Source organism: Eutrigla gurnardus (assembly GCF_963514095.1).
Source record: "Eutrigla gurnardus genome assembly, chromosome: 17".
In the NCBI taxonomy this organism is placed as follows: Eukaryota; Metazoa; Chordata; class Actinopteri; order Perciformes; family Triglidae; genus Eutrigla; species Eutrigla gurnardus.
The window spans coordinates 1,673,707-1,695,541 of NC_139928.1; the positions used below are offsets into that span (position 1 = coordinate 1,673,707).

At 46.9% G+C, this 21,835-nt stretch overlaps 1 long non-coding RNA gene across 1 annotated transcript in view; it reads left to right on the forward strand.

Annotated features, from left to right (window-relative positions):
* Positions 1-18,817, forward strand: part of LOC311027570 — a 244,942-nt gene extending 226,125 nt beyond the window's left edge. Inside the window, exons 2-3 of the long non-coding RNA XR_014598613.1 lie at positions 18,497-18,547; positions 18,755-18,817. This is a non-coding gene — a long non-coding RNA (uncharacterized lncRNA). The remainder of the gene's footprint in view (positions 1-18,496; positions 18,548-18,754) is intronic.
* The last annotated feature ends 3,018 nt before the right edge of the window (positions 18,818-21,835 follow it).

The following is a 21,835-nucleotide window of genomic DNA, read 5'->3' on the forward strand; positions in this document are numbered from 1 at the left end:
AGTTATCTTGACCAATGCTGACCAACGCTAAAAATGCTTCCGAGGGGGTGTTTGGCTGGATGTCATGGTGGAAATTACCTAGGGTGCATTTCACTCCGAACCATCACTTTAAAGTCATTGAGTCATTACGTGTAAATGTAATGAATTCTAATGAAATTAATGTTGGGCTGGAGGTCAAAGGAGACGGTGGAGATTTAATGAATGTTTCATCAATACATTATAAAACAAAAATGGATATGTTTCTCAATACTTTAAAAACAGCTGATGTGGAAGGAACTATAGGTTACTTTTCATTACTTTGCCAAAAGTAAACTGTTTAATGACGCCTCCTCTTCCAACCAACCACACCCACATCACATATAGAGGCCACACCCATGTAGAGGCCACACCCACATCACATGTAGAGGTCACCCACATCACATGTAGGGGCCACACCCACATCACATGTAGAGGACACACCTACGTCACATGTAGGGGCCACACCCACATCACATGTAGAGGACAAGACCACACCACATGTAGAGGACACACCCACGTCAAATGTAGAGAAAACACCCACATCACATGTAGAGGACTCACCCATGTCACATGTAGAGAAAACACCCACATCACATGTAGAGGACTCACCCATGTCACATGTAGGGGCCACACCCACATCACATGTAGAGGACTAACCCATGTCACATGTAGAGAACACACCCACATCACGTGTAGAGGACTCACCTATGTCACATGTAGGGGCCACACCCACATCACATGTAGGGGCCACACCCACATCACATGTAGGGGCCGCACCCACATCACATGTAGAGGACTAACCCATGTCACATGTAGAGGCCACACCCACGTCACATGTAGAGGCCACACCTACATCACATGTAGAGGACACACCCACATCGCATGTAGGGGCAAAACCCACATCACATGTAGAGGCCACACCTACATAACATGTAGAGGACCCATCTACATCGTAGAGGACCCATCTACATAACATGTAGAGGCCACACCCACATAACATGTAGAGGCCACACCTACATCACATGTAGAGGACACACCCACATCACATGTAGAGGACACACCTACATAACATGTAAAGGCCACACCGACATCACATGTAGAGGACTCACCCAAGTCACATCTGAGGCCACACTCACATCACATGTAGAGGACACACTCACATCACATGTAGAGGACACACCTACAGCACATGTAGAGGACACACCTACATCACATGTAGAGGCCACACTGATGACTCGGTCTGCCACATGTTGTTTCTTTTGGTTAAGGAGGAGGATGTGATTGTGATTTGGTTTCCTGATCACACCGAGGTGCATCTCAACATGATCAGATCGCTTCAATAGCGTCCCTCGTCAAAGTGCGTCGGTTGAACAACTGATGATGCTGTGGAGAAGTATTCTGCACTCCAGGTATGTATTCTCTCATGACTCTGGACCAGAATTGGTCACCGAGGATCTGTAGTGCTGCTGATGTCTGCATCTTAGGATCTCGGTCTCAGGATAGACCACTCAGGGAAGCGATCCATCATGATCCTATGATGGCATATTGCCAGTCGGCTTCAGTCAGAGTGCATCCCTAATATTTGTTTATTTTGGGCAGTTGAAACATTTTATTTTGGCCTTTCCTGGGGGACCGGGGGGTTCCGCCATTCCTATAACATTGTAGTGTGAACACTAAAGGTGTGTTGTTAGATTCAGTGTTGAAAGAAGTGTAATTTGGAGGAGTCACACCAAGAAACTGGTACTCGTTCGGCCGAAAAATTGTGGGGAAATAACTGGGAGTACACCCAGTGCAGAATCAGGGTGGGTCTCTCTGACTCTGGGAACACTGGGATTTGACCACCTCATCCACCTTCCCTTTCCTCTTGAATTATTTCCAGATGGGCCAACTGTTGAAGCTGGAAGGCGTTCAAGGGCCGTTCCATGTCTGGGAGTTTGAAAATGCACTCAGAAGGAACTGAACTGGGGAGGGCAGGAGATGTGATACGCCATTCCAAACCCTATAAAGGGATTGCTTTCAGAAATCCCCTCTCTTGTCCTTTAGGGTTGTTGGCTAACAGCAACACACAGCGACATCCTGTCAGCCGCCGCCCTCCCCTTGCTACGAAGTGTTTCATCCAGACTGTTGGAGGTGAAGCATGCCTGCCCACACTCTGTGCCAGAGGTATTTCCTCCCAGACCTGCTCCAGTTGAAATCCAAGGGGACACATCTACCTCTGCCAGCTCCAAGCAGTCGCAACAACACTCCGCTCCAGCCGCTGTGGACAAGGTTCCTTTCAACTGACATGCAATATCATATCCTGAAAGCAAAATGGTATCAGTGCACTAATGCGTTTACGTACATGCAACCTTCATACACAAGCACCATATGTCTAAGCAGTTAGACATTTTGGGAAATGCACAAAATATTGTCCAATATGAAATCTATAAATATCCACGGATCATTCTCAGGTCTATGAGCTGGAGTCAGGATGTGTTTAGCCTAGCTTAGACTGGAAGCAGGGGGAACATCTAGCCTGGCTTTGTCTGAAGTGAAAGAAACACGTACAACATATTTTTACAGAAATGGAACATTGACCATTTGTGGATTTAGGGGGAGTTGCGTGGTGGAACTGTTAATGAGCAACAACAACTTTGTCAAGAAATAGTTAAAGCACAGGTTTATAACGGACAATAGACTGTTTTCAGTGGTTATTTGATTAAAAAAGAAAATGGTGATAGGTGTTAGTTTTTATGCCAATGACAGAAACATCAGTGGGGCCTTAAAGTGATATCCCAGCTCACCAGGAATTGAGAGGACAGCTCTGGAGATGGATGACTGGCTAGTTAGCTTAGTTGTTTTTTCCCCAAATCTTTTTTATTGCGTTTTTGCAGACATAACAGAGTACAGTGTCATTTTCAACGTATGTCAAGTATCCCACTTACCGTCCAACAAGGAAGGTCAATGAAAGAACCGTTTGCTCTCTGCTGCCACCTGTGGGATGGTGGTGTAAACAACAGCTCCGGTGCTGACAACCTGCACCCTGCAGTCTCCCATCTCTTGTATTGAAGAGTAAACTGCGCATTTCAACGAGAGTGAACAGATCTTTGCGCCCCAGACCGGAAATAGAATTTGAATCTGCATTTTTATTCACAAATTCTGCACTCACTTTTGCAGTCTCCAATATCATTGAAATGCAGCCATATGCTGCTTCTTTTTTCGGATTATGATCATTTCTTCACTTTTCCCGATGCGCTTGCATTTAAACGCTCTGTGTGTACCTGACCTGTACCACTACACTCACAAACATGTAATTGGCCGCATGGTGTGCCCATCAAAATAAAGTCCCGCCCCTGCCCACCTGAATACTCGGCTCTCCGCCGCGGGAGTCAGCTTTTTTTATTCGCTATAAAGAATCGGCGCTTAGAGCCGGATCCTTCACGAACAACACGTCACTTCCCCAACTCCAACTGTTAATACTACTGCTACTGTTAATACTACTACTGTGAATACTACTGTTACTGTTAATACTACTACTACTTTTGATACAACTGCTACTGTTAATCCTACTCGTACTGTTAATACTACTACTGTTAATACTACTACTAATGTTGATACAACTACTCCTGTTAATACTACTGCCACTACTACTACTACTGCTGATACTACTACTACTGTTAATACTAGTACCAGTAGTAGTAGTACTATTCATACTTGTCAGGGACTGAGCTAGCAGGCATGAGAAGGCACAGTGTAGTTTTAAAAAAAAGTTTTATTAACAAAAAAAAATGAAAATACTTAATAAAAGAAAATATTGAATAAAGTTTTGGGCCTCTAAAATAGGTAAACTAAACAGAACTTAACTTAAACCAGATACACTCTAGCTCAGGGCAGACTAAAAAACAACCAACAACTGAGACATACGGGTTCACATTGTGGCTGATCAGGCCACACTGGGGAAGAGACAGAGACATAACCACTTAAGCAAGACTACAAAGAAACACAAATTACAACTAATTAGTCTACCTGTCTTTAAAGGAAGAAAAATAATAATCATTAATATAATAACAATAATATTCACTGAAATGCAGTGCAACAATCGAAGCATGAAGCAGGGGACTTCCCCATCATGCAGGAGGCCCATGGTACAGTCCACTTAGCAGCCAGCACTATTTAACGCCAGCTGATACAGATTGGCCTCCTTTTGCTGGCCAGCGAGGAACTCCACTGCAACTCCCAGGAACTGGTAACTCAAAGAATATCATTAACTTTCCATGCAATAAATGCAACTATTGAAACGAATAGCAAAATTGACAAAGAAAAGTTACCTAAATGTGTGCACTACAAAAGGAAACCATTCTGTCAAACTACTAATAAAAAGTGTTGTATGAAACTTAAAACCTGTGTCCAGTTAATTCTCTTTATGAATATGTACAGAAACTTAAGAAGTAAATAAACTAGATGAGTTACCAGCCTTTGTGTGTTATTCAGTGTGGGGTTGCTACTGCGGCCATCACAATACTACTGCTACTGTTAATACTACTATCAGAATCAGAATCAGCTTTATTGGCCAAGTATGCACACATACAAGGAATTTGACTCCGGTAGAGTGGACACTCTCTCAAACATACACATACATACGCACAACAATAAAGACATTTTCCACATAGGTAAGATAGACAATCTTATGTAAAAATGTACATAGTATATTAATTATGCATATTGATACTACTACTACTACTACTATTAATACTACTACTGTTGATACTACTACTACTACTGTTGATCCTACTACTGTTAATACTATTACTACTATTCATACTAGTACTACTGTTAATACTACTACTACTGTTATTACTACTACTGCTGCTAATACTACTACCAACACCAAATTCAGATGGAACCCAAGATCCAGGTCTGCTCCAAATTTCTGCCTAAAACCTATTAAGGCAGTTTTTCTCTCCACTAGGTGGCGCTGTAACTCTGCTCCTGGTGATGTTGGGACTTTGTATATGTATTTACTCTGAAAATCTTGAGTGTGTTCTAGTCCTGCTCAATGTGTTAAGTATCCTGAGATAACTTCTGTTGTGATATGACACTATTAATACAATTGACTTGAATTGATTTGATGAAACATCATTAATGTCATCAATGTGTTTCCATATTTCAATACCAAAAACCTCTGGTAAAAGTTGAAGCATGTCTGACTATCGCTGTGTTTTCATGCACTAAATATTCCTACTAATTGTTTACATTGCAGATGAGAATGAATATTCCAATCATACTCCCATTAACATGCAGCCGTTTATGTTCCGTTAACGTAACATTAGTTGTCTTTGTTCATGTTCGTACCAGTTCATGTTCTTACCACATAAAACATGAAAAGTGGAACAGCAGGGGCTGCTTCTCACATTAACCTACTTTGCTTCAAAATCATTTTTTTCCCCAGGTGTCCAGCGGTGGTGGACTTATTAGACCATGTGAACACATCTTCATTCCTTCAGCCTCCTTCTTGAAGAGGTTGGTGTTATGTGTTCATATCCATAAACCTGGTGATATCCAAGTCCTTCATGAAGATTAGAAGCAGGCTTGTTTCTCCTTCTTCTCTTTTGGCCATACATCTCTACTCAGCTTTAATAACTTTGGCTGCTTGGTTGGTGTCCAACACACAGAGACTCATAGTGAATGCATCCAAATAATGCTGCTAAAAGCTGAATAATATCGACAAATCACATGCCTTCATCTGAAAATTACCCTTCAGAATAATAGTGGAATATGAGTGTGCATGTTGATGATGAGAGGAGCCAATGATCCCAGTCCAGTATCAGTGTAATGTGGGTCCTGGTGCTGACATTGGCGCTGTCACCAGAAACATTCCCAGCAGGATCAGCTCACTGCTTTTTTCATGACTTCATTATGTCAAACAACAACATGAGCAAAGCCTCGTGCCAGCAGCAATGCCTGAGAGTGGATAATGTTACAGACCAGACAATAATAATTATGAGGATAAACTGTGAGATGGAAGTGTTGAAACCACGTCTGGAGGTGGAGTCCTTTATATCACCCTCAGCACAACCGAAATCCCCCAAGCATCAACCGGTGCACTTCCCAAGTTCACAGTTGCATTTCAGGTTACTGAAAACGGAGCTTCTGTCAAACTCCAGCCAGCATTTGTCTGAATAATCAGCTGACATGACTTTGTAGATGTTGACCCATAAGAGTCCCATTATAGAGGCATCACAATGAGCTACTTCATTATCCAATGAATCACTTCCACCCCTAACGACGGATTGGTTGACTGATCAACTATGATGAACAGCCAGACAGTTGAGCTTAAAGGTCCTTAAAGCTGCATCCTCTCGACTGGCCACCAGTGAAGCGTGGGTTCTTTCACGTGACATGAACTGGAACCACAAAGACTAATCAAGAGGAAATGCTACCCGACAGGCTTTCCTGCACCAACTCCATGTCTGTGGTCAGCACGTGCCATTCCGAGTCATTCAACCAATAATGTTTTACAAAATAAGTATTACTTAAAGGTCCCATATTATGAAAATGGTCTCTACACCTATAAACTGGTCCTCCCTGAGCCTGTCAACTCCCAAAATGAGGAAAACAAGAGACTCCAGCATGGTCTCTGCAGCTCCCCACTGGTACAACAACACTCCTAGGCTGTTCAGAATCAGCTCCTGTTGTTACGTAACGAAGGGAGTCATTTGCATAGGCCGAACTCCTCTGATTAGGGTTGCACATCTCTTTGTGATAAACGGTTCGATATGCATCTAGATACACAGGTTACGATTTGATTCAAAAACGATATCCTTTTATTACAGACCGATTCGATTCTAATCGATTCCATACAGTGTAAGAACGATACGATTCGATTCTATGGTTAATATTTGTTGTAGATATTTTATAAAATAAAGAAGCCGATTCTATGAAAGTGACAGTACAATAGTTTCTTTTCAAATATGTAAATTACCACATATCCCCAAACATTGTGGCTGTATGGCACTGGCAAAACCCCCCCCAAAAAATAGAACAACAAAATCACATGTCAATGTATTTATTTTTAGACATGGACCAAAAAAGAGTCTGGCTGAATCGTTGGATGGCGGTCACAGGACAGTGTCGTGGACGCTACCCGTGCTGCGGCCGCCTCTTGTGGCGCAAGTTGAGACACAAGCGATCGACATTCAAAGCCATCCATCTCTCACGTGCGGTCGTGGAGTGCCTGCGGTCACACGGCAGCATCGCAGCCGCCTACCTGTGCTGCGCCCGCCTCTCCACCTCCACCTCCTCCATATTTCCGTGTTGTCCCTTGTTTATAACTCATACAAGCTAGGCAGCTACGGCGTTTCGCGGGCAGCTTCAGCTCTCGCATTGTTTTAGAGACGCTGGTGTAATGCCGCCAACCGCTTCAAAGTCTTGCGATACCCGATCCATGACTCTGTAACCGATTCATCTAGGAATTAATTGATAATTCGTATCGATTGAGGAGGCTGCTACCGATGCAGCCGTATCTCTCGCTTGTTGAACCGAATATCCGGTCGCATCGGTTTATCGTTTACAACCCTACCTCTGATGATAGGAGATATCCGAGAGGAGGCGTTTCGCAACACACCGACTTACCGGTTGTGGTGCTGGGTGGTGGTGCTCCGTGAATAAATCCCAGTGCGGGTGAAGCTGGAGACAATCCTCCCTCTGTCTCACACGCTCTGGTGCGTCTTCACTGCTGCCTCCGGTCGGACGGAACCTGGGGGCACGTGTCCGACAGCGCCGTGCACGACGGTCCAGGGCCCTCATTTATAAGAGTGTGCGTAGGATCCTTACTAAAAGTGTACGTACGGCAAAAAGCCAAAGTTTGCGTGCGCCAAAAAAAAATCAGATTGATAAAACTGTGCGCACGCAAGCTGGACACAATGTTCCCTTTATAAATCACAGGATCACCTACAAGTGTGCGTACCTAAATCCCGCCCTGTACACGCCCACATTTTACTATGTTAATGAGCCGGCATGCAATCGTTTCCGTGTGGTGAATCACGGCCAGGTCAGGAAAAAGCAAAGAAACGTAACTTTTCAGAAACGGAGAAAGAGACACTTGTTGGGGAGATGAAGGCCCGGAAAATAATTTAATTTAGTGGTCACAGCAGAAAAAGACGCAGTGCGAGTGGCAACACATTGCTGCTGCAGTCAACGGCGTCAGCTGGACGGAGCGGACGGTGATCTGAAGGTAAATGACATCTTTCCGCTCCCTTACCAATATGTATTTGATATATTGCTTGAGTATTTGAGGAGGTTTGATTTTGATGTGACTTTGACGGGGATTGTCTCCGAAAAGGAGGGAGACACAGACGCGACTGAGACCAGGGATAAGGGTAAACAGATTTTAAACTTTTATTGTATATAAAACAAAACGTTCAATAGTTTTTGTCCTTCCAGAGTCTGCAGCGTGTGGCGTAGAGGAGGGTGATGGTGAGGGGGGTGATGGTGAGGAGGGTGACGGGCCCTCGGCACAGCGTCCGGGTCCGGCGCAAAGCAGCAGCGCACCCCGGACGCATGGCACATCAAGCGGTCGGGTGCTCACTGATGCCGTCCTGCAACTTCAGCGAGACACAATCACCGCCATCAACAACGTTGCAGATGAGCTATGGCAAACGCGCACTGTGATTAATAAAATAATACGTTTACAATGAACATTGATTGTTGTCTTCCTTATCTTACAAACGCATAACATCCTCACAGATTCTTGCGCCCTGTTGATACCCCTCCAGTCGGGCACGGGGCCGTGGCTCGGGCTCATCATGCTGGGCTCTCTACCACCTTTGCCGGGTGGTAGATTCTGCCTCCTGAGGTGGTTTAAAAACGAGGATAAAGTGTAACAAGTATACGATGGCTTAATGGCTGTATTTATGTGCGTTGATGATATATGCACATAAATAAGGAGAATATTTAGTTATTCCCGCTGTGTTCTGCAGTGATCTAATGGAGGATATTTATTGTATGTATTACATGCATTTGGGCCGTCTCCTCCTCCTGCGGTGACAGCGCTGATTCAATATTTCAAAATGATTTTGATTTAAGATACAAGTCAGATTTTAAAAGAAGGTGTTTATTGCGGCAATAAAGTCCATCTACTTTTTCAAAGCCGCGGTAGGCTAAGCAAAGGAACAAGGGTCCACTATCGTTACACGCCACACAAAATCCACGACAACTTCTGATTATATTCACCACTTTATTTTCTCTCTTCTTTCTTTTACTCTCTTTGGTGGTAGCAAACAGTCAGTCCAGAATGTTACATTGTATCGTTGTTGCGTTTGCGTTTGCGTTTGTGTTTGCGGTAAACAGAAAGTGTGCCTTCCCTGAGCTCACCCTACACCACTGACAAACATTTCGTAGGCTACACAGGTGAGGCTGATTAGTAGATTCCCGAACACTGGTACACGCCTCCCTCACACACCCACAGCCCAATTACCCATAAGAAAAATACATTTCATGGCTCCTACATTCCGGCCCCTAATTACGAGAAGACCGTAATTATAAATGACTGAACATGTAGGAGACAAACTTCGGCAGAGGAAATTCATAACATCCTATACCCATAACACAGCAATAGAACAATAACAGATTTTTTTTTTTTTTTTTAACCATAGCCACATGGAATCAACACTATGTGACCAGTAATCATGTTCATGTCAAGAGTTAATGAAAAGCAGTCCAGCCAAAAAATAAAAAGGTTATAATCCACAAGGAACTTGCGAAAAACCATAATCCACAAGGAACTTGCGAAAAACCATAATCCACGAGGAGCTTGCGAAAAACCATAATCCACAAGGAACTTGCGAAAAACCATAATCCACAAGGAACTTGCGAAAAACCATAATCCACGAGGAGGTAGCAAGGAACTCAGTCAGAGAATACAAATCTTCATGGATCTTCCGCTTCCTGAAGAAGACAGACCTTTGTGATTGGCCTGTCCAGGAACCCTGTTTTTGTCATGATGCAAATCCGCCGAACATGTCCCTTTTCATCCTGATCAGCTTCGGTGACTCTTCCAGTGAGCCACGAGTTCTGTGGAGCAGAGTCATCCAGTATGATTACAAGGTCTCCGGGGACAAAGTTCCGCTTGGTGCTCTGCCACTTTTGACGCTCTTGAAGTAGAGGCAAGTACTCCCTGACCCAGCGCCTCCAGAACAAGTCGGACATATATTGAACTTGTCTCCAGCGTCGACGAGCATATACATCCTCTTTCTGAAACACTCCTGGTGGTAATGAAGGTTTGGACTTAAGGAGCAAGAGATGGTTGGGTGTCAGCGCTTCTAAATCGTTCTGGTCAGTGGAGGCTTTGGTTATGGGACGGCCGTTGATTATGGCCTCAACCTCACAGAAAACAGTTTGAAGACCTTCTTCGTCAAGGTTTTGTGTTTTCAAGATGGAATTCAGCACTCTTCGCACAGACCGTATTAGTCTCTCCCACACACCACCGTGATGAGATCCAGTGGGGGGATTGAAGATCCAGTTGATGTTTTTCCGGAGAAGTTCGTTGCTGATCTGCATGTGATTCCAACTTCCGATCGCTTCTCTCAACTCGCGTTCAGCACCAACAAAGTTTGTGCCGTTGTCTGAGCGCAACTCCAATACTTGACCGCGCCTTGCCACGAAGCGTCTGAGGGCATGAACGAAGGAATCGGTGTCCAATGATGACAGCACCTCCAGATGTACAGCTCTCACAGCCAGGCACGTGAAGATGACTCCATACCTCTTGATTATGCATCGCCCCCGCTTTATTCCAAAAGGCCCGAAGCAATCCACTCCAGTTCGAGTAAAAGGAGGCTCATCAGGAGAAACCCTGTCAAGAGGGAGATCTGTCATATGTTGGTTTCCCGGTGCTGCATTCAGTTTACGACAAACAACGCACCTCGACAGGATTTTCCTTATGGCCACGCATGCGCCTGGGATCCAATATCTCTGGCGAAACTGTGATAACATGTAATTACGCCCACTGTGTCCTGTGGCTTGATGTATGTGCCGGAGAACGAGTGTAGAAATGTGGAGGTCTTTGGCCAATAGGGCAGGATGTTTAGCTTCTTCTGGCATGGCTGCACGGCCAAGCCTACCTCCAACTCGAAGCACACCATCATCAAGAATCGGGTCAAGCCTGTAGAGGCAACTGGTTTTCTTCACATTTTCCCCTTTCCGCAGACGGGCTATCTCATCAGGAAAGTTCTTCATTTGACAAAAGTGAATAATCGCCCTTTCTGCCTCATCAAACTCTTCAACCGAAAGAAGACCTCCTGCAACCTGCGCCTTGATGTTCTGCATCTCCTCCTGAAGCCTCATTCCAAGCTGCTCCCCATCCAGGCCAGACTGAGCGAGAGTTTCCTTTAACTGTGTCCGCTTTTGTCCAAGACGCAGTAGCAGCCTCTTGAACCTCAGCAGCCAACCAACCATCCTTTTCAAACGAGTCCAAGAGGAGAAGTGACTGATGAAGCGCATAAGTGAGTCAGCCTCTTCAACTTGGATGGCATTCACAGACACCGCTGCCTTGATCTCAGGGTCTTCTGAAGAGAGTTTCCCAGAAATGTCGATGTTCACTGGCCACTTCACCTCAGGTTCGATGAGAAATGCGGGTCCTAGCACCCAAGCCTTAGCTCTCAAGAAAGTGTTAACCTTAGCTCCCCTTGAAGCCAAGTCTGCAGGGTTACTTGACGTGTTCACATACCTCCATTGAGATGAACTTGACAATGTGAGTATCTCTGCCACGCGGTTTGCCACAAAGATCTTGAACCTTGAAGTCTGGTTGTTGATATACTTCAATACAGATGTACTGTCTGTCCAAAAGACAGACTCTCGTAGTGGCATCTGCAACTCCCTTTTCCACAGCTTATCCATTCTACTCGCGACCACTGCAGCTGTCAGTTCCATGCGAGGGATTGTTATGGACTTTAACGGAGCCACACGTGACTTCCCCATCACAAAAGCGCAGTGGGCCTGCCCCTTGATGTTATACTGCAACAGGTAAGTCACCGTGCCATATCCTTCCTCACTCGCATCTGCGAAGTGGTGAAGCTGGGAAGAAGAAACCTCTCCAAAGTCAGGAGATTTGAAACACCTTTCAACCTTCAACTTCTCCAGCTGATGAAGCTCCTCTAGCCATGCAGTCCACTCTTGGGCAACAGTGACCGGCAGAGCATCGTCCCAACCCAGTTGACTTCTGCACAAACTCTGAAGGATTCTTTTTGCAGCAAGGACGATGGGTGACAAGAATCCCAAGGGGTCATAGATTGAGCTGGTGACAGATAAGATCCCTCTCCTTGTCAGAGGCCTGTCCTTGGGTTTGACTTTGAACTTGAATGAGTCTGATTGGATGCACCACTGGACACCTAAAGCCCTCTCCACTGGCAAAGCATCATTATCTAGGTCCAGATCTTTAACTTCCAGGGACCTTTCTGCTTGAGGTATGGCAGCAAGCACGTTGCGACAATTGCTACTCCACTTCGTTAGCTGAAAGCCTCCTTTAGCACAAAGAGCACAGAGTTCGTGGTAAAGCGACACTGCCTCCTCTTCAGTGGCGACCGACACAAGGCAATCATCCACATAAAAATTATGAAGAACAGTGTCAACAGCCCTTTGACTGAAGTGGGTCTGGTTGTCTTCTGCACACTTTCGCAAGGCAAAACTTGCACAGCTTGGAGAAGATGTAGCCCCAAACAGATGGACAACCATTTTATACTCCAACAGATCCTGACTGTGGTCTCCTTTGGGCCACCAGAGGAATCGTAGCAAGTCTGAGTCTGAACTTGGTACCCTGACCTGGTGGAACATAGCTGTGGTATCTGCCATGAGTACGACAGGCTCTTTCCGAAATCTGCTTATGACACCAACCAGCGAGCTAGTGAGATCTGGGCCTTGAAGAAGCTGGGCATTTAGAGAGGTTCCCTGAAATGTTGCCGCACAGTCAAAGACAACCCTTAACTTCTTCTTCTGTGGGTGGTACACCCCGTGATGTGGGATGTACCAAACCCTCCCATCACAACGGTCCAGATCCTCGTCGAGTACCCTCTCAGCATAGCCCTTTGAGATGACGTTGCTCATAAAGTTGGTGTAGTCAGCGTGGAACGAACGGTCCTTCATGAACCTTCTTTTGAGACTCAAAGTGCGTTGAACTGCAACATTCCTGTTGTTGGGCATTTTGACATTGCTTCTTCTCAAAGGCAAGCCGATGCTGTAATGCCCATCAGCTAACTCAGCTGACTCGGTAACGGACTTCATGAAGTGGCAATCTTCCCTAGACAGCCCTTGAAGCTTGTCCTGGACACATTCAGGGAAGTCCGCTTTTGTCTGCTGCCTCCACAGCTCTTCAAGCGTGGCAACCGAGATCCTATTGACACAGACCCTTTGTTCTCCACTGGCAGAGTCAGTAATACAGTCTCCTCTCAGTGGACCATTCACTGTCCATCCCAACATGGTCTTTACTGCATAGGGGCCTCCATCTGCACTTCTGACAACTTCCCATGGCTCCAGGGCTCTAGGAACATTGGTCCCGATGAGCAGATCCACCTCCGAGTCGATCCCACTGATCTTCACTCCTCTTAGGTGCGGCCATTTCAGAAGGTCTTCCTGTCTAGGAATGTTGCCTTGATGAACAGGCATGCTTTTTTGTGTGAAGATCTCAGGAAGTTTACAGAAACCGTCTGTTCCTAGTCCAGCCACCTCCAAGTCTGTCACAATGTGGCTGCCAACGACCTTCTCTTGACCCATTGTCCGGAGTAGGATGCCAGTCTTTCTCCCAGTGAGATTCAGCCTATTCATTAGCCCTTCAGTACAGAATGAAGCAGAGCTCCCAGGATCAAGAAAGGCATAAGTGATGACTGTTTCACTTCCCTTTGCAGACTTCACTTGAACAGGTAGTATGGAAAGTGTACAATCACGCTCTCCGACCCCAGTAAGTCCACTGGTTTGTACAGAGATCAAAGCACCATCACCTACTGGTTTTGCTTCTTTTTTGTTTGCTTGTACATCCTTTGATTGCACTGAACCAGTTTCAGTTCCTTTGGAGCGGATATGCAACATGGAGGGATGCCTCAGATTGCAAACCTTACAGAAAAGACGGTTTTTGCAATCCTTACTTCTGTGTCCAATACACAAACAGCCGTAGCACACCCTCTTTTCCTTCATGAAGGACATTTTTTCACTGTGTGACCTCCCATCAAATAGAAGACACAGATCTAAACCGTGTCCTGCTCCACAAAACAAGCAGTTCTTTCCAGCAGGTGAAAACTTCTTTTTAGCTCCATCAGCCGTTTTCTCTTCATGCCTTGTCCCTTTTTCCATAGGGGTGACAGTAGTTGCAAAGCTACTCCCTCTAGCCTTTAAATATGGTTGGGATTTAGCATGTTTTGCATCCTTTTTTCCTGTAGTTGGAATATCATTCAGGTCTCCAAATAGAGGGTCACTTGCAATTTTGACTTGCCTTTCGACAAACTCAACAATGTCCTGAAAGACAGCTCTGCGGTTAGACCGTTCTTGGACATTACAGGCAACCTCTCTCCATCTTTCCTTGAGCTTATAGGGCAGCTTCCTAACAACCATCTGCATGTTTGTAGGGGCATCAAGCTCATGGCTGAAATGGACTCCTCCAAGAGCATTACAACATTGTCGTAGGAAGATGCTGTATGCTCGTAAAGCTTTCACATCTTCGCCTTTTAAAGCTGGCCATGTGAAGGCTTTCTCCATATAGGCAGATGCGATCTTCAGAGGATTGCCGAAGTGTTCTTGAAGCAATGACTTGGCCTTGACATATCCTTCCTCATGACACATGTGCTCACAGCCTCTAACCAACTCCCGAGGCTGGCCTCTAGTGTGTTGTTCGAGGAAGTACAGGCAATCCTTGGCACTGCGAGTTCTTTGTTCAATGTTGTATTCAAAGGCCCGTATGAATGTTTGAAACTGTATCGGGTCTCCATCAAAGATTTGAATTTCTCATTTAGGAAGGGATGAGAGAGATTGCTGCTCTACCAACATAGATGTAATTTCGTTTTGTTTGTACAGGACCGATAGCAAGGGATCAGAGTCAGCACGAATCTGTATTGAAGGTGCAGGTTGGGATGGCTCTGCTTGGAACTGTGGATATGCCTGATGGTTCTGCATTTTGTGGTGCAACGACTTGGGCTGCAACTGGCTCGACTGCGTAGCTTGTGGATGCAGCTCCATAGCATGTCCCAACACTGGAGGCTGCCTAGGCAGTGCGGAACGAGTGTGCGTCACCGTGCTTGGCTCCCATGATGGCGGCTGCCTAGACAGTGCAGATCGAGGATGCAGCGCCGCACTTGGCTTCAGTGGTGGCGGCTGGCTAGCCAACATAGCGCGAGGATCAATCTCAGGCAACTGGCTGGACAGCGTTTCCTTTGGATATGACACCTTCACTTTGGGCCTAGCATCCAACAAATGAGAATATTGTTCCTCTGCACCATGCCAAGATTGCTGCTCTGCTGCTGCCACAGGAACAAACGTCTCAGCATTCCAATTCAATTTTCCTAGTTGGGTTATTCCTTCTTCCAGATAGGAATTCATTCCATTTGCTTCACTCCTTCCCGCGCAAGACGCATGAGAGCCTCCAGAGTCTCGGAGCACATTTAATTTAGCTTCTGATGCAGCAATTTCTATATTCAAATCAAGCTGCTCTTTTCGTTGTCTGAGCTGCTCCTTTTTCCTTCTGAGCAGTTCCTCTTGCTCTGCCTCCTCTTCTTCCAAGGCATGTTTGTCTTTCAACATCCTTTGGCGGGCAATGAGCGCAGCCATCTCCGCCTCGACCTTGATGCGTGATGAGCGAGTGGATGAACCAGTAGTTCTAGTTTGATTGGTTCCAGTTGAGCTCCTTTTCTGTGATGCTCTAGGAGCATTAGAAATGCTGTCATTCGGTCTAATGTCATCGTCCACCCCCAATGTAGCGTTCAATGTCACATCAATGTTTCCCACATCATCCTCCGTCAGGCCAGCACCATTCTGAATGTTTTCAGTGACATCATTCGGAATGTTTTTAGTGACATCATTTTGAGCGCTTTCTGTAGCATGTGGTGTTTTATTGTCTCCCACCGCATCCAGGAGGTGTGGCTTAGATGAAACAAGAGGATCATTTTGTTCCGAGTTTTCAACCTGACCAGCCTGGCCAATTACATCAGAGAGCCATTTTTCCACATTTTCAACACATGCAACATAGTGATTGTGTACACTTGTGAACCAAGCATTTTGTTTCTCCTGCTCCTCTTCAGGGAGCATTGGAATCACAACATTGTGAAGCTTTGTTGCATCATTAAACAATGCATGCACATTTTTGAGATGAGACTGGACACTCAGAACATTATCTCCACTTTGAATTTGCATCAGCTCTTTCATCACTTTCATGACGCCTTTAAGTTTGTTAACTTTTGCTTGGCGATCCTTTTGAAGGCCTTCAATTTTGAGAACCAATGCCTTGGCCGTCAGCTTAATTTGTCTTCTCTCTGACAATTCATTTTGATCGAGACCCTTTGTAGGGCCCAATTCTGAGGTTTCAGACTCCATTTTCAATTGTGAATGATCTTATCCAATTATCGTGTATTCATTTCCACAGCCACCTTTTTTAACCAGTTCAGTATCAGTCTGACTGCGAGCGTATGTGGTACCTCGTTTCCAGCGGAGAGACTGATGAATGAATGAAACGCCGTCTTCCTGTTGTCGGCGTAGCAGATGCGAGCTGGGCTTGAATGAATCAAAGGTGCCGACCGTGTGTAGGCTATAGCCAATCGCGTAGCTCCATTCTCTTCCTTCCAGGCATGAAGCATTCAGGATATTCCACGAAGAATAGCGACCAAATGTAGACCAATCTTCCGTGAATCCTCTTCAGATAGTTGGCTTTTCTGTTTACAAATATTGCGGCAATAAAGTCCATCTACTTTTTCAAAGCCGCGGTAGGCTAAGCAAAGGAACAAGGGTCCACTATCGTTACACGCCACACAAAATCCACGACGACTTCTGATTATATTCACCACTTTATTTTCTCTCTTCTTTCTTTTACTCTCTTTGGTGGTAGCAAACAGTCAGTCCAGAATGTTACATTGTATCGTTGTTGCGTTTGCGTTTGCGTTTGTGTTTGCGGTAAACAGAAAGTGTGCCTTCCCTGAGCTCACCCTACACCACTGACAAACATTTCGTAGGCTACACAGGTGAGGCTGATTAGTAGATTCCCGAACACTGGTACACGCCTCCCTCACACACCCACAGCCCAATTACCCATAAGAAAAATACATTTCATGGCTCCTACAGTGTTAATATGAAAAATAATATCACTCATTAATAGCGTCAAAAACATTGCTGGAGTTCATCATGATAACGCAGATCTAACGTATGATATGGAGTGTAATTAAATGTGTGCGAGTCATCAAAAATATATAGTTCTTCTCAGGTTTACTGCTGATTCCCTTCCAGTCTCCAGAATGTGCGTACCGGTACGCATGCCTCAGAGTTTGCTTACGGGTACGCACACTTTCCCGTCAAGTTTGGTTTTTATAGATCACAACATTTGCGTGGAAAGTGGCGTATGCACGTTTCCAGCCCCGTTTTGTGCGTACGCAAGCTTTATAAATGAGGGCCCAGGTCTGGTCTCCTAAATTAGCATTTAAAGGTGCAGACACAGAAACAGCCTGTTCTCAGGAGAGCTAATTTGAGCAATTTTTAGTCAGCTGAAATTCAGGACCACGGATGGGGCAATGCATATCGAAAACAGTGTTGTTGGACCTCTGACAGCTGTGTGAAATTGATGAAAAACAGGATAATATGGGACCTTTAAATATTTATAACAACCCTAATTGTTCATTCTGCCCGCAGGGAAAAGTGGGCTCTTTCATGCATGTTGTGTGGGAGTATCATGGTGTTTTGGTATTTTGGGGGAACATCATTCGAAATCTGGTAATACAGACTGAAGCCAAACTACCCATGGATACCTTTTGTACATCTGCTAAATGATGACACGGACGTGGACATTGGTTGAAACTCTAGGAAGATTTGGCTTGCAGGCATGACACACTGTTCATTTTGACAAGGGAAATCAAGAGAGTGAACGCTGGCACAACTAGCTTCCGCTGCTCCCCAGGGGCCTCATTTATAAAACTGTGCGTAGGATCCTTACTAAAAGTGTACGTACGCCCAAAAGCTAAAGTTTGCGTGCGCCAAAAAAAAATCTGATTTATAAAACTGTGCGCAAGCTGTACGCAATGTTCCCTTTATAAATCACAGGATCACCTACAAGTGTGCGTACCTGAATCCCGCCCTGTACACGCCCACATTTTACTATGTTAATGAGCCGGCATGCAATCGTTTCCGTGTGGTGAATCATGGCGACAGGTCAGAAAAAAGCAAAGAAACGGAGATAGAGACACTTGTTGGGGAGGTGGAGGCCCGGACAATAATTTAATTTAGTGGCCACAGCAGCGGGATCACGAATAAAAAGACGCAGTGCGAGTGGCAACACATTGCTGCTGCAGTCAACGGCGTCAGTGGGACGGAGCGGACGGTGATCTGAAGGTAAATGACATCTTTCCGCTCCTAACATGGATTTAATGTATCGCTTGAGTATTTGAGGAAGTTTGATTTTGATGTGACTTTGACATCAAAAAGGAGGGAGACAGAGATGCGACTGAGACCAGAGGTATAAGGGTGAACAGATTTTAAACTGTTATTGTATATAAAACAAAACGTTAAATAGTTTTTGTCCTTCCAGAGTCTGCAGCGTGTGGCGTAGAGGAGGGTGACGGTGAGGAGGGTGATGTGAGGAGGGTGACGGTGACGGGCCCTCGGCACAGCGTCCGGGCGCAAAGCAGCAGCGCACCCCAGACGCATGGCACATCAAGCGGTCGGGTGCTCACTGATGCCGTCCTGCCGTCCTGGCGGTGATTGTGTCTCGCTGAAGTTGCCGCCATCAACAACGTTGCAGATGAGCTACGACAAACGCGCACTGTGATAAATAAAATAATACGTTTACAATGAACATTGATTGTTGTCTTCCTTATATTACAAACGCATAACATCCTCACGGATTCTTGCGCCCTGTTGATACCCCTCCAGTCGGGCAGGGGGCCGTGGCTCGGGGTCATCGATAAATTTGCGCTCTCCACGCTCCACGACTGAGCGTGCACAAGCTTTTTTTCATTATAGCGCATTTCCTCTGCGCTCTGGTGGTTTAAAAACGAGGATAAGTAACAATTATACGATGGCTTAATGGCTGTATGTATGTGCGTTGATGATATAGCCTATGCACATAAATAAGGAGAATATTTAGTTATTCCCGCTGTGTTCTACAGTGATCTAATGGAAGGTATTGTGGCGATCATACCAGAAGCGGAGGTAGGTATCCGGTGTAACAGCCGGTTGGCTTTATTCCACGAACTTCGCAAACTTTACAACAGCTTAACAAGGCACACATGTATCGCTCTACACCCACGTTTCACACACTCCTACTCGGAGCTCGCACAGGAAGACACCCACACACACTGCGCAACCTCCCCCAATCACAAGCCCCCATGTTGCTGGACCTAGTAACCCTGCTTGTGATTGGACTACAGCGCTGTCACTCACTAGTACACATACCAGGGTCGCTACACTACCCCCCCACCACAAAGATCCTCGCCCTCGAGGAGACTAACAGCGACTACAGAACAGAAAAATACATGAGCATAAAACAACTCAAATTGTGCATGTTTTTTTTTTTTTTTTTTTTTAATGTCCAACATTTCTTTTACTAACTAGGAAGATCTGGGCAGACTGCCATCACTTCCAGTGAGCCCAGGGCGCATTCTTGCCCTTCTAAGAACTCGGGTCTCACTCCTAACTACTCCTCTTCCCAGAGAGTGTCTTCAAAGTCCCTGTAACACCCCGGGGGTCTCCTCTGACGGCGGGGCCGCCCTCCTTCCTGGGCTGGAGCACCTGGACCAGGGGCTGAGTTGCTCTCCCCGTGAGGAGGGGACTGTGACGGTGAGGGGGGTGGTTCAGCTGGGTCTGGGCCTGACGGGGGCCTCAGAGTGAGCTCTGGCGGAGTTGGGGGTGGGGGTCCTGGCGTCCCAGGCCGGGAAATGGAGGCGTCGCCATTTGGATGAGACGTGGGAGGCTGAATAGGCGAGGCTGGTGTCCCCTCTGCTTGCCCCTGTGAGCCCCCACGGTACGGGGCCAACCGGTCTCGATGAAGCGCCACCCTCCTCCCCCTGCCGGGGAGCTGCACCCTGTACACCACCTCTCCCCACCTCTCCAGTATCTTGCAAGGGCCCACCCACTGGCTCTCAAGCTTAGGGCACCGCCCCTTTTTCCTCTGAGGGCTGTAGACCCAGACCAGTTCCCCAGCCCGAAAATGTCTCCCTCGGGTCCTCACGTCATAATTACGCTTCTGCCTCAGCCCAGCTTGCTGCTGCTGTTTCCGGGCAAAAGCGTGGGCCAAATCCAGGCGGTCCTGCAGCCTCCTGGCATACTCTGGACCTGGGGGGGCCTCTGGGGAGTCTGGTGGTCGGCCAAACGACAGCTCGGCAGGGGTACGGAGCTCTCTCCCCAGCATGAGAAGAGAGGGCGTACAGGAGGTGGTTTCCTGCATGGCAGAGCGGCAAGCCATGAGCACCAGGGGTAGGTGGTCGTCCCAATCTCGCTGGTGCTGTGACGTGATGATGGCCAGCTGCTGGCCCAACGTGCGATGAAACCGCTCCACTAAGCCATCGCTCTGAGAGTGCAAGGGCGTGGTGCGGGTTTTGTGCATCCCTAGGCGCTCACACATAGAGGCAAAAACCCGGGACTCAAAATTCCTCCCCTGGTCGCTGTGAATGGTCTCCGGCACTCCAAAACGGCTGAACATGCCTTCCACTAGCGCATCGGCCACCGTCACTGCCTCCTGATCGGGAATAGCGTAAGCTTCGGGCCATTTAGTGAAGTAGTCGATGGCCGAGAGTACATAGCGGTTACCCTTGTCGGAGCGAGGCAGCGGCCCTACTACATCCACCGCCACCCTCTCCATGGGGGCTCCCACTGTATGCTGCTGGAGCGGGGCATGAGAACGACCGGGGGGACCCTTACGTGCTGTACAGGCATCGCAGCGGCGGCAGAAGTCCTCTACGTCCCGCCGACACTGGCCCCAGTAGAAGCTCTGGCGAAGGCGTCTAAGTGTCTTAGTCACTCCAAAGTGCCCCGAACCTGCAGCTCCATGCATGGCCTCCAACACTGCCTCTTGCAGGCCATGGGGGACCACGACCTGCCATCTCTGTTCTCCTGTTGCTGGTTGTGACCACGCCCGCTGTAGTACCCCCTGACACAGCCGCAGAGCCCTGAATTTGGCCCACAGCCCCTTGGTTATTGCTGAGAACCTTGCCACTTCCTCCCATGGTGGCTGCTGCTTAGCCTCCACCCACTGTAGCACAGGTTTAAGGTCGGGGTCCTGCTCCTGTTGCTGTCTCCATTCAGCTGGGTCGACCATCTGCAGCTCGCGGCAGATGAGTTCTTCTACCCGACGCACAGCGGCACAGCCCCCGTTTTCCTCCTGCAGTTCTCTCTCACAAGTCTCTCTCCGCTCGCAATACTGGCACCCCACCGCGGCACACGGGCGACGTGACAGGTCATCGGCGTTGGTGTGGTGGGCCCCTGGCCGATGCTCCACGGTGAAGTTGAAAGCCTGGAGCTCTTCTATCCACCTGGCGACCTGTCCCTCTGGCTCTTTGAATGTCATGAGCCACTGGAGAGCCGCGTGGTCTGTCCTCACTCTGAACAGTGGGCCGCACAGATAGTACTTGAAATGCCTGATGGACAGCACTACAGCCAAGAGCTCCCTGCG